The 12,233-nt window shown below is 32.7% G+C and overlaps 1 pseudogene across 1 annotated transcript; it reads left to right on the top strand.

Annotated features, from left to right (window-relative positions):
- The first annotated feature begins 3,260 nt into the window (after positions 1-3,260).
- On the top strand, positions 3,261-9,914 carry LOC147406354 (borneol dehydrogenase, mitochondrial-like; annotated as a pseudogene). The gene is made up of 3 exons (XR_015176437.1): positions 3,261-3,424; positions 3,505-3,594; positions 8,965-9,914. The product of XR_015176437.1 is annotated as a borneol dehydrogenase, mitochondrial-like (transcript).
- The last annotated feature ends 2,319 nt before the right edge of the window (positions 9,915-12,233 follow it).

Genomic DNA, 12,233 nt, shown 5'->3' with positions numbered 1-12,233 from the left:
GAGTATAGTAAAAGTCATGGATATTAGATACACATTCTTGGTCGGTAAAATTTCGGTCCACTAATCTAGAGAGAAATAAAAGAATAATGGGAAAGAAAACAAAAAGGCACATAGGGGTTGGAGCCAAGGGTTTTAGGTGTGTTAAAGTGGAAAAAAGATGCAAGTAAAAGCAAAAGAAAACAAAAAGGAACTTCTAGGGGGTGGTGCGCATAGGCTTTTAGCCCTAGCTCTCCTTTTTCTTCCTTCCATGCCAGGAAGCACGCAGCAGTCGTTGGACACATTTAGAGCCCAACACCAATCCAATAATGACAAATAAATATGTTTTAAAAGTCATTGCTTTTTAAGACACGTGGTATATTTTTATTGGTTTTAGCATTTTTTTTATTTCTAACCTGATTGAATACTGTAATTATCCATAAAAGGGTGCATTTATAGTACAAATTGAAAATTGATTTGTTACCTTAAAAAAAAAAAAAAAAAAGGAACATCGATCGGTTTGATTGCATAATTTCCCTGAAATTCAATCACAGTTACATTATATATTGAGTCGACCAAGTGTTACTGGACAATTATTGAGTCGACTCAAATGAGTTAAATAAAATATTTAATAGGTGACTCCTAAAATTTTAATGGGTTTATTGACTCGTGAAAAACACATCACCCAAATTCCCAACTGTTAAGTTCAATATTCAATTCTTAAGATTTATCCTCGAGATAAGTATCCTTGAGATATATATTATTGAGATACTCAAAAATCCCAATGATTATATTTTGTGTCTACATGATCGGGATCATGTATTTTTATATGAATCATTTTTTATCGGATCCAAACCCTTAATTAAAATAAATAAATATTATTAGTTCTTCATAAAAATATATATAATTGAATAATTCAATTGAGCATTCATATTAGAGTCAATGTATTTTTTAAGTTGATGAATTAGCTTCATCAAATTAATATTCAATCAAATCACCTCGAAATATAGTCAACCCAAGTTACGTTGGCGTCTTTAGCAAGTTAATTTTAAGATATTGGACAAGTTTAATCAATGCTAATATTTTATTTTTGAGAAAATTACTTAAAGGACCCTATCAAAAGGACTTCTTTATAATTAGTCCCTGAGATTTGCATGGTAGCTTGATCGGACATTTAGTAAAAAAATTCTTTCTTAATAGTCCCTCATTATTGGTGAACTCACCCTTTTATTTATTTATTGTCGAGTTCACCACTTTTTATTTATTGTTGAACTCGAAGCTTTTTTATTTATTATTGAGTTCACAATTTTTTTTTTGTCGAATTCACCACTATTTATTGTTGAGTTCACTATTTTATCTATTGTTCGATTATCGAGTTTTTTTAACTAAAATACATGAAAAGATCGACTAAAAACTTGAGATAACAACTTTCATCCAAAAACTAGGAAAAAAGTGAAAAAAATTTAATTTTTTACTTACATCTCAAAACATTTGAAAATAGCTTCTTCTTCCTTCTTAAATCCTTTTCCGATGAAATGAAATCCCTAAAAATCGATTGAGATGCCAAAAATCTATTTTCCTTGACTCTAAACGATTTCGGCATTCAATCTTGAGAAATGTGGAAAATGAGTTCCAATAACCATTAAAAAAGAAAAAAGTTTACTAAATAGACTATTAAGAAACCATCAAAATTTCGAAACTATTTTGAAAAAAATCCCTCAATCAAGGTCCTTTAAGTAATTTTCCCTTCTTTTTTTGCAGGGGAAGGGGTTGTCTTGTTAACATGTGCCCTAAGAGACACGTTAAGTTGCATTAATTACATATTGAAAATAAGTATTTGAGGATATTTTGATAATATTTTTTTGAGTTGTGTTGGGATGACTTCAACGTTGCACCTCATATCATACATCCTAACACGAAAGTGTGTAGGAACCATAGATGATTTTTGACTCGTATCGTGGTGAAAAGCATCTATGGTTCCTATACACTTTTATGTTAGGATGATATGTGGTACAATCTTGAGGTCACTTCAACATTATTCTACTTTTTCTTTTCCGGACATATGTTAATAAAACCTATGGGTGGCAAGCTCGCCATGACCCATGAAAACGACACAGAGTTAGTGGGTTTGAGTCATAATAGTGTCAACCCATCTAACACGATTATTAAATGAGTTAAGTTTGAGTTTTAGGCATCAACCCAACTAACTCGTTTAAACATGTAATTTTAAATATATCAATAATTATTTAAGAATTTTTTTAAATTACTCATTTTTTTCTAGAATTTTTTCATAATAAATTTTTTTATTTATCAAAATTTATAAAATATAAAAGGTGTTTTAAGATATTATTAAATTAATAAATGGTTAAACTTTAATTTGAAAAAGAAAAAAACACTTTTCTTAGTAAGTTATTATTTATATTTTTGTACATCTTTTTTTTTTTTATATATAAAAATCTAAAGGTATATAGTGTTTGATTCCTAATATTGGCAAAATGACACATAGTAAGATTTAAGATCTTATCAAGTACGGCTATTAAGTCTCATGTGATAATGAAATACACTTTGTTTAGCCAATAATAATAATAATAATATTATTATTATTATTGTTATTATTATTGAAAAATAATTTCCTTACTAAATTAGTAAGAAAAGTTCATCTTATGGCATCCAAAAACATGATTTGATGCCACTTAGTTGTAAATGACAAAATTCTACGAACTTTGAAAAAAAAATTGAAAGAAAATTATTTTTCATCATTGAAATTAATTTATTGTTGTATGACTTTATTTTAATAATAACATTTTATTTTTTTATGGTGAAAATTGAACTTATTTTTTTCAATAAAGATTAGAATTTTATTAAATAGATTATATATGAGTTGCATCAGGTAAACTTATTTATAAATGGATTGGATTTGGATTTAAGTTGTTGACACGATTATTAAATTGGTTGGATTTGGATTTGATAAATTTTCATAATATCTTTACCTCAACACGACACGACATAACCCAACCTGACCCATTGCAACCCCTAATAAAACCCATATATATATTTTTTTAGGTGGAGTCAAATGGTGAAATTCATTTTCCCAAAAATTCGTTTTCCTTGTAATGGATGAATGGTTCGGCTGTACAAATCTTTAAAATATATATAGATAAGTATCTCTAGGAATTAAGAAATAAATTTTTGTCATCTTATTCTCAACTGTTTGATTTAGGTGAAGTCTAAACCTAGTTTATGAAATCTCCTTAAAATACTTATTGACTTATTGAATTTAGTTGTGCTGTTTTAGTTTTACTCACCTGACGTGGAAATGCGTGTCGAAGAGAACTAAACTAAAGTTGAAGAGTTTTCGATCTCCTCTCGTAAATAATCTCAGTTCCATCTCTCTCTCTCTCTGTCTTTCTCTTCGTTTTCACGTAGATATGTTGAGATCGGTAGCCAGGTTAGCTCTCTCTGTCTCTGTCTCTCTCTTTCTCTCTCTCTTCAAGTGAAGAAAATGTGACTCGTTTTATGAAAACTCAGGCGGAGCTTCTCCATAGATTTGACACGGATCGCTGGACGATTCAGTACTGAAAAACGTGCAAGCTTTGCTTCAACGAGTGGAATCGGAAGGTATATTTTCTTTTTCCCTGATTTCTTTGTTTAAATTTTTGTAGATCGAATGTTTAGGTTAATTTTGATGGCTTTGATCTTGATTTCTTCTTCTTCTTCATTAAAAATTCCTCGATTTTTTTTTCTAGTATAAATTATTTGATTTAGATCTTGACGAAGGTTCAGATTTTGGAAAATATTTTATGAAACCAGTTACACTAGATCATAACTCAGAACTTGACTATTTTACAGTAGATCGAGTTGAATCGTTCCAATCATCTAGTTTTGGACGAGTCAAACCCTTTAAATCTTTTTATTATTTTTTCTATTATATGGTAGATTAATTGATACTCAGTTACAAAGTCTTACTTTCTTTTTTTTTTTCTTTTTTTTTCTTTTTTTTTTTTAAGATTATTATTATATATATATATATCATTAAAAAAATATGATTATTTTAGATTTGACTTTGCCGAGTCGTCTCGCACTCGGGCGAGTTATAGAAATCATCTTCTTGAGCAAGGTTTAGACATGGATCCGCAATTGACGGTGAATGAGCCCACAAAATGTCATTTAATTTGGTGGCCCGCGAAATACAATGTGGTACCCCGAAATCAGAAACCACTTGTGTTTTTTTCCTTTCTCATGCAATTATACGTTGCCAGGTCTTTACTGTTTTGGAAACTTTTCTCGTCCTGATTTGACGAGAATCTTAAAAGTAGTTTTGATGGGATTGGACGACTAGGATCGTGGAAATGGTCAAGTAGAAAAATGTTTATTTATTTACTTCCTCCATTGTGACTCAGGCCTCGATGTACTTCATATCTCATTTTGCTGATGTGAAAGTTTGTAAGAATCATAGATGCTGTTTCACTCTTATCTCGATGAAAAGTATTTATAATTCCTACACACTTCTTCCATGTCAGAAAAGTGAGATATAAGTTACACTAATGAAGTCACTTCAGCTTTATTCTTCATTTGGAGTTATATTACTTCTGTCTACCTAGTTATTCTTTGTTTAAGAAATGAGGAAATTTACACATTCAACACCCATATTTTGATGAATATTAGAGATATCTGTGTTTTATAATTGACGTCAGTCTTCTCAATTGAGTAATGAAAGAGGCCCAATGCCCCTCTCCCCCCCCCCCCCCCCCCTTCAATCTCTAGCTAAAAAAATTTGATTTTTCTTTTTAAAACCAATCATCTTTAAGTCTTTTAATTTCTATGGTGTGTGTATATATATATATATATAGGGAATGCTAAAATCGAAGACCTCATGCGAGCGTTAGCATTGTCCAACATATATTTTTTTTTCAATAATACCCCTCTTACTTTTGTCTTTTAGTAAAAAAGACAAGGGTATATTAGTATTTTACATAATAATATATATACATAATCTACTCAACTTTATCTTCAATTCATTGTTTTTAACACTATTAACACTTCGTAGAAAATCCTACATATTTTTCCAAAATTCCTCTACTATTTTTCTTCTCAAAATCAATCCTTTTCAAATTCTTCAAATTCTATGTTAAATTAACTTTAATAAATTCCATCTTATATTTGGTCTATGCAATACTTTCACGTTCTCACTTGTTGATGACACTGACTAAGACATGTCGTCTCATCCAATGGGAAACCCTCACTCGTTGACTGTGATCAGTGACGGTCCCCAACATTCGTGGTTGGATGTGGCTCCTCAACTGTCAATCCCCCTAGCATGTGTCTTTTCCCTATGGAGGACGTACGCTTCTGTGATATCTTTGTCACGGTGTTTATAGGGCATAAAATGGGTCCAATTTCATTCGAAATCCAAGTGATCCAAATTCGAATTTAGCGGATTTGGCTCCTACAAGTATATCGAAATAAAAAATGGGTCATATATGAGTTGATGTCCTTTGACCCGAGTCGGGTCCAGATTGGATACATATCAATTTATATATCCACCTAGATCTGAATGATATATTACTTTGAATTTTATATTTTTATATTTTTTAAAGTATCTTTTTCAACCAACAAGTGTTAGGCGTAGTGGCCAAGATCCCCTCCAAAAAGAGAGAAGTCTTGAATTCAAGAACCTTTTAGCTAACCTCGGAGAAATTCCTTGAAATAACTTAGTACATGTGAGGGTTCGAAATTATTGGACCCGAATTAATTAATTCAATAGGGTTGGATTCGGATGGGTTTAGTGAAAGCAAAATGTTTTGAAAATGATTTTAGCTAATAGGATTTGAGTCGGATTTGGATTCGAATTAAAAAAATCAAATATGGATATACTCATAACTGGTTTGAACTCAGCCCATTTTAAATCCTAGGCATTTACATATTTGACTGACATGGCCTAAGACTTTTCCCTTCTTGTGGACACCTCTCTTATTACCTTGGGTTACACATATAATCCTCGCATCATCTACACAAAGTTTACTTAAAGAAGTTGAAGATGACTGATTTTGACAAGAAAAATCAAAGGGTTTTTACTAGAAGTTGAAGGCAAGGGCATTTGGGCATTTTTCATTAATCTATTAAGAAGTGGGAAGTTTAAAAAATAGGGAATAACTCTAATATTTACCAAAATATGGGGCATATCTAAATCACCCAAAAAATTTAAAAAGTTATTTGTAGATTCATGCATGAATTGATCAAAATCATAGGTCAAGGGTAAGAAGTATATATATATATATATATTTCTTAAATTTAAAGTGGAGAGATGTATGTCTACCTAAAATTGAAGGCAGGTTTGTAGGAAGTGAAAGTACCACGATGTACTTTTGAAGGATAGAAGTCAGCTCAAGAGTTGTTCTTACGATTCTCGAATTGTTATTTTTTTGGTGTTCACAGTTTAAGGAGTTTAGGGATTTATTTTTTAAGGATTTTGTGTTCAGTTGGGATCAAGTTTGTTCTGAGTCTGAGTAATTCCTTTTTATTTTATCTTTCTACAGACTTCTTGTCCTCTTTTAATAAAAGTTTTATGTATCAAAAAAAATATTATATAACATTGCCTAGAAGGTCACTTTAACAAAAACAAAAGATAAAAATATTCCAGTTTCCTAGAAAATGGTCATCTGTTGTTTCTGATTTTAGCTAGTCAATTTCTAATTTAGAATATAGTATAATCATTTCTATAACCGAGAGCAAACATAACAAAAAATTCTAGGGTTTTAAGAGAGTATAATGGAGTTCTAGAATCTGAATCAAACACCCTATAAGATTGAATATTGGGGTTTGTTGAGCAAACTAGTCATCTAATTCTACTTGGATGGACCTTTGTCATTTGGGTTGCTCAGTTTGAAATCAGGTTCATGATTGGTGGTTCTACAGTTCTTCACTCTTGAACCACCCAATTTGTAGGATTAGGCATAGATAATTCATTTATTGATTTGCTAGGTTGGTTCCCTTTTGCATAATTCATTCAAGCATGCAAGTTACTAATATAATCAAGTAGGCATAAAATCCAAGTTTATCTCAAACAACTAGTTTCAATGGTGAGTTCCCCCTCTTCTATCGGGTCGAGACATTGGTATAGCACTTGTCAAAAACTCTCCAACGTCCAAGTTATACAACATTTAGGATGATTTAGACATTCCCCCTACATTTTGCTGAATATTAGAGATACCCCCCCCTGTTTTGAAATTGATGACATGCATCCCTTGACCTTAGTCTTTTAAATAAATTAAGGGGAAAATATTCAAATGCCCTTATCTTCAATATCTAGCCAAAAACCTAGAGTTTTCTTCTTATAACTATCCATTTTCAATTTCTCTAACCTCCATGACATACATACTCAAACTTAATCTTCAATTCATCATTTTTTACATAGAACTGATCATTTATATAAAACCCTAGGCTTTTCTAATCGAAATCTCATCATTTTCAATTTTTTCAAAAATATTATTTGTTTTTTTTCTTCTTCCCAAATCAAGTTATGTTCAAGCTCTTCAATTTCTAGAGTAACTTTAATCTATTTAACCTTATTTTAATCTATCATTTTCTATCTTGCCTTCCTTGTAGAAAACCCCCTAGATTTTTCAACCCAAAATTTCATCATCTTATACTTCCAAAAAAATTCTATCTTGCGTTAAGATTTGAAGGTTGAATACTTTTGTTAAAATCTTTAGATAGATGATGAGGGTTAAATAAATTTATACAATGAGGTTGAAGATAATTGGTTTTTAAAAGGAAAAAAATGAAATTTTTATTAGAGGTTGAATAAGAGGGTGTTCAAGTCTTTTTTCCTTAGTTTATGTAGAAAAACTGATGTCAAGGGATGCATGTCATCATTTTCAAAACATAGGGGTGTATCTTTAATATTAGTTGGGGAGATTAATAGATGAATCAATGGTTCCCCTTCCAAAAGTTCTTTCCTTCATGACCCTCTTTCTTATTTATAGGCTAAAATCTTTCCTTAACTACTCTCTTTAGCCACGTCACCCTTTTGTCTTTATTAAAAGGGATTTGGGTTTATCCTCTTCCCAAATATTAGAATTAATCAATGGAAAGCATACTCAAAAAGCAAGTTATTCTTTTAGAAAAGAATGTGATTGACAGGATCGATTACTCCTAGATTCTTAAAAAGATCTCCCAATCCCAGCTCAGAAATAGGAAAGCTCGTTGCACAAATTTATTCTACTCTCTACCTTTCTTAGTCTACGGTCGAGGAGGCATTGCACTCAGCTCAACTATATATGCTATACTGAGTTGAGTGGCACATGTACCATAGGGTGTTGCTATGCCAGTAACTACCCTATCCAACCACAAATTCTTTCCCAAATTTGGACACATGTAAGGTCTAGATTCAATCCCACTTCTACATTGTACAAATTACAATGTTAAGAAATTCGTAATGCCCGTAGGCCGTGCGTTCGATACCTAATATGAGCATTAATTCCCCAGGGGCCACCCACGAGAGTGCACCCTCACTTACCCAGTGTGATGTGCGGGCATTGCACGTGGCTTGGGACTATTCTTTAGACAAGACCACTGGGCAAAGTCCAAAGACGGCCCGATCCTCTGTCTACAGGGATACTCGATTATCAAAAATAAAATAAAATTCTTACAATCCAATTTCTTAATAATAATAATAAAAATGTTGATACCCAGTGAAAAAATTCAACAAAACAAAATGATTCCATCGTATTCTAGGGACCCAAGAGAATTCTAATTTGTGGTTCGATATAGTAAGAACGAATATGGTCACAAACACAAAGGTGGGCCACACCTCAAACATTAACCCCAATTTTTTTACGTTTTGAAAAGTCAAACATTACAACAATTAGATGGTCCCATCTATCAAATATTTGGACTTTTGATCGTAAACGAAATTCCATACTTTATTTGGTGTTTTGATGATTAGTATCATTTGATCATGACACCATCAAAAACCCGTAAAAGCAGGTTAGAAGGTAAGGTGGCCCTAATAACTGGTGGAGCAAGTGGGCTTGGCAAGGCAGCAGCCCACGAGTTCATCCAACAAGGAGCAAAAGTCATAATCGCCGACATCAACACCCAATCAGCCACAAAAGCTACAGAAGAACTGGGCCCACAAGCCCTCTTCATCCACTGTGACGTGTCCAACGAATGCCAACTGGAAGAAGCAGTAAACTTCGCTGTAGCCACACACGGCAAACTTGATGTTATGTACAACAATGCTGGAATCCAGGCCAACCGGTCCCACCAAGCATAGTTGATCTCAACCTCGATGAATTCGACAATGTGATGCGTGTCAATGTACGTGGCACAATGGCTGGAATCAAGCATGCGGCACGTGTGATGGTCCCCACAAACTCAGGGTCCATTCTTTGCACAGCAAGCATTAGTGGACTTATGGGTGGGCTTGGGCCATATCCATATAGTGTGTCCAAGTTCGCATTACCTGGGATTGTGAAATCGGTAGCGAGTGAACTATGCAGACATGGTGTCCGTATCAACTGTATTTCACCATTCGTGGTCCCCACACCACTTGTAATGAATCAGATGGGGTATCTGTATCGAGGGGCGGGGGAAGAATGGATAAGAAACATGGTTGATGGGTTGGGGGAATTAAAGAGTGCAAGATGTGAGGAAATTGATATTGCCAGGGCTGCTGTTTATTTGGCATCTGATGAGGCAAAATATGTTACGGGCCATAACCTAGTTGTCGATGGAGGATTCACTTGCTTTAAGCATCTAAGGTTCCCGAATCCCGAGGTTTGATCAAATTGTGTAATGTTCAACATGCCAACAACTCATTATTATTGGTTGCTACTTGTGTCAAATATTCAAGAATGGGAAAAAAAATCAAGTTAAATTATCCAAGGATGTTCATAAAAACTTAGGGTTCATAATTTCGTTTTGTTTCGGTCTGATATTCTGATTTTGATTGAGTTCAGAGTAAAACATTGACATCGAAACACTGAATGTTTTATAATATTTTGAAATATTTCGGTTGATATATTGCAACAAGAATAGGATAATTAGAATCTTGAAGTTGTGAACAAATGTAAAGATTTTCAATCTTTAAGATGATAAACTCCAAACTAAACTATTTCTAACTCTTCAATTTTGTCTTCAAATTCTAGTACCTGAAATTCCAATGGTTAAGGTTGAAGATGTGGACATTTAGGTCATTTATGTTAATCTCTCATAGAAAACTTAGGTCAAAGTGGCGTGTTATCAATTTAAGTGATGGTGCACCCTCGCGGGTGGCCCATGAGGAATTAATGCTCATACTGGGTATCGAACTCATGATTTACAGGCATTAATCGATTATCGGTCCGAAATTGCCATTGAGCCAACCCGTCGGGATTAGGACACTTAAAACATGATATAACTCCGACACGAATCATCAAATATAATTCATGCATGGATTCATTTCATTGGTGAACTAGAATCCATCCGAAAAATTCAAAAAGTTATACACAAATGAACCTAATAATCTCAATTTTCCAATAAAGAATCCAACCTTCTTTAAAAATGATTGTACATCCGGTTTTAAAAGCTAATCAAAAAAAAAAAAATTTCATCAACAATTATCATAGGTCAAGTGTTAGGAAATGAAATTATACAAAATTAACCAAATTAGGGTATGTTCAACGAAGGCTAAACATACCCAAAAAATTAAAAGAAATATTCAAGTTAAAGGTCCTTAGATAAGGAAACGTAAACCAAATAAATGTGAACGGGGATAGTTAAAAAACATATATAAGCTCACTCTCATTAACCAACAAAATGGTCTTTGAATATGGTGGAGTGAAGGACAAGGCTTTGCTGTTAGTGGTGTTGCCTTTAACTTTTGAACACACACTTTTGTCATGGTGGAGAGGGGACAATGGTTTCTTGATAAAATGCAATTTGAAGGTATATAAATGCAATTTTTTTAAAACATTATTTGTAAGAAAAAGACCTTTTCATGAAAATATTTTAGCATCCAAAGTAGTGGAGGATACACAGTAGGGGCAATGGGGGCAGTTGCCCCCATGAGAATTTTTAAAAGACATAAAGTCTTATTGGTAATTTAATTTGCCCCCACACTCAACATTTTGGGTTTCTTAGAACCCCGTCTATTATGTTTTTCCAGCCCATTATATACCGATTTTGACATTGTTAGCTCGCCTCTATTTTCGAATGAATATTTGAGATCACATCCCCTTTGTTTTCAAATCGATGACATTCCCCTCAAATTTTTGTGGTCATTTGAGTTACCCCTATATTTTCAAATTGAATATATCAGATACCCACTATGTTTCAATATGAAGACAGGCCCCATTGACCTTGTTTTTCCTTTTTACACCAACAAAAAACCTGAATACCCTCATCTTCAATTTATAACTAAAAAGTCCTTCATTTTTTAACTTAAAATCAATCATCTTCAAACTCTTCAACTTCTATAGAAAATTAATTTTAATCTATTTAACCTTATTTCCATCCATCGTTTTGAACCTTTCCTTAAATTCCTTTATCGAAAATCCTAGAATTTTCTTTCAAAAAATTTCATCTTTTACTTTAAAAATCCTATCTTGTACTTTAGATTTGAAGGATAAAGTAGATTAGTCCTATGATTTGGTTGAAGGCAAGGATATTAAATCATTTTGCGATAGTCTATTAGAGAAGACCTGGGTCAGAGAGGTATGTAGGCGTTTTGATCAATATTTGAAATTCCCATATATGTTTTTAAATTAATTACATTTGCCCTCGACGTAGGTCTTCTCTCATAGACTAAGGAGAGAAAATCGAATGCCCTTTTCTTTATAAAAAATAAAAAAGGTTGAATTTTATCCTCACAACTAGGGCTATCAATGGAAGGGTTCCGGTCAGGCTTGGTTGAGCCCCAACCTGGACCTAAAGAGGTATGCTCTACCTAAACCAGCCATATACTTATATCGAGCATAAATCGAATAAGTCATATCTTGGCCCTAACGGGCTTGGGCCAAACTCAAACCAAGTTTAGGCCCAATAAAATGACTAAATTTAATATTTTTAATGAAAAAAATGTACTTTTCAAAAAATAAAAAATTTATGTGAGCTTGAAGATTATCACATTTAATTAAAAACAATTGTCTTATTTAACCTATAATGCTTATAGATAAGAGTTAAATTATAGTAGTACAATGTACTTTACATTAGTTTAAATTTAAGTAGAAAACTAAATACATTGCGCATATATTTATAGGATATGGTAGTATTAA

Source organism: Akebia trifoliata, chromosome 3 (assembly GCF_017979445.1).
Source record: "Akebia trifoliata isolate Shusen 1 chromosome 3, ASM1797944v1, whole genome shotgun sequence".
NCBI lineage: Eukaryota > Viridiplantae > Streptophyta > Magnoliopsida > Ranunculales > Lardizabalaceae > Akebia > Akebia trifoliata.
Note: the sequence above shows the minus strand (reverse complement) of the source record. Positions and strands in the feature narration are given on the sequence as shown.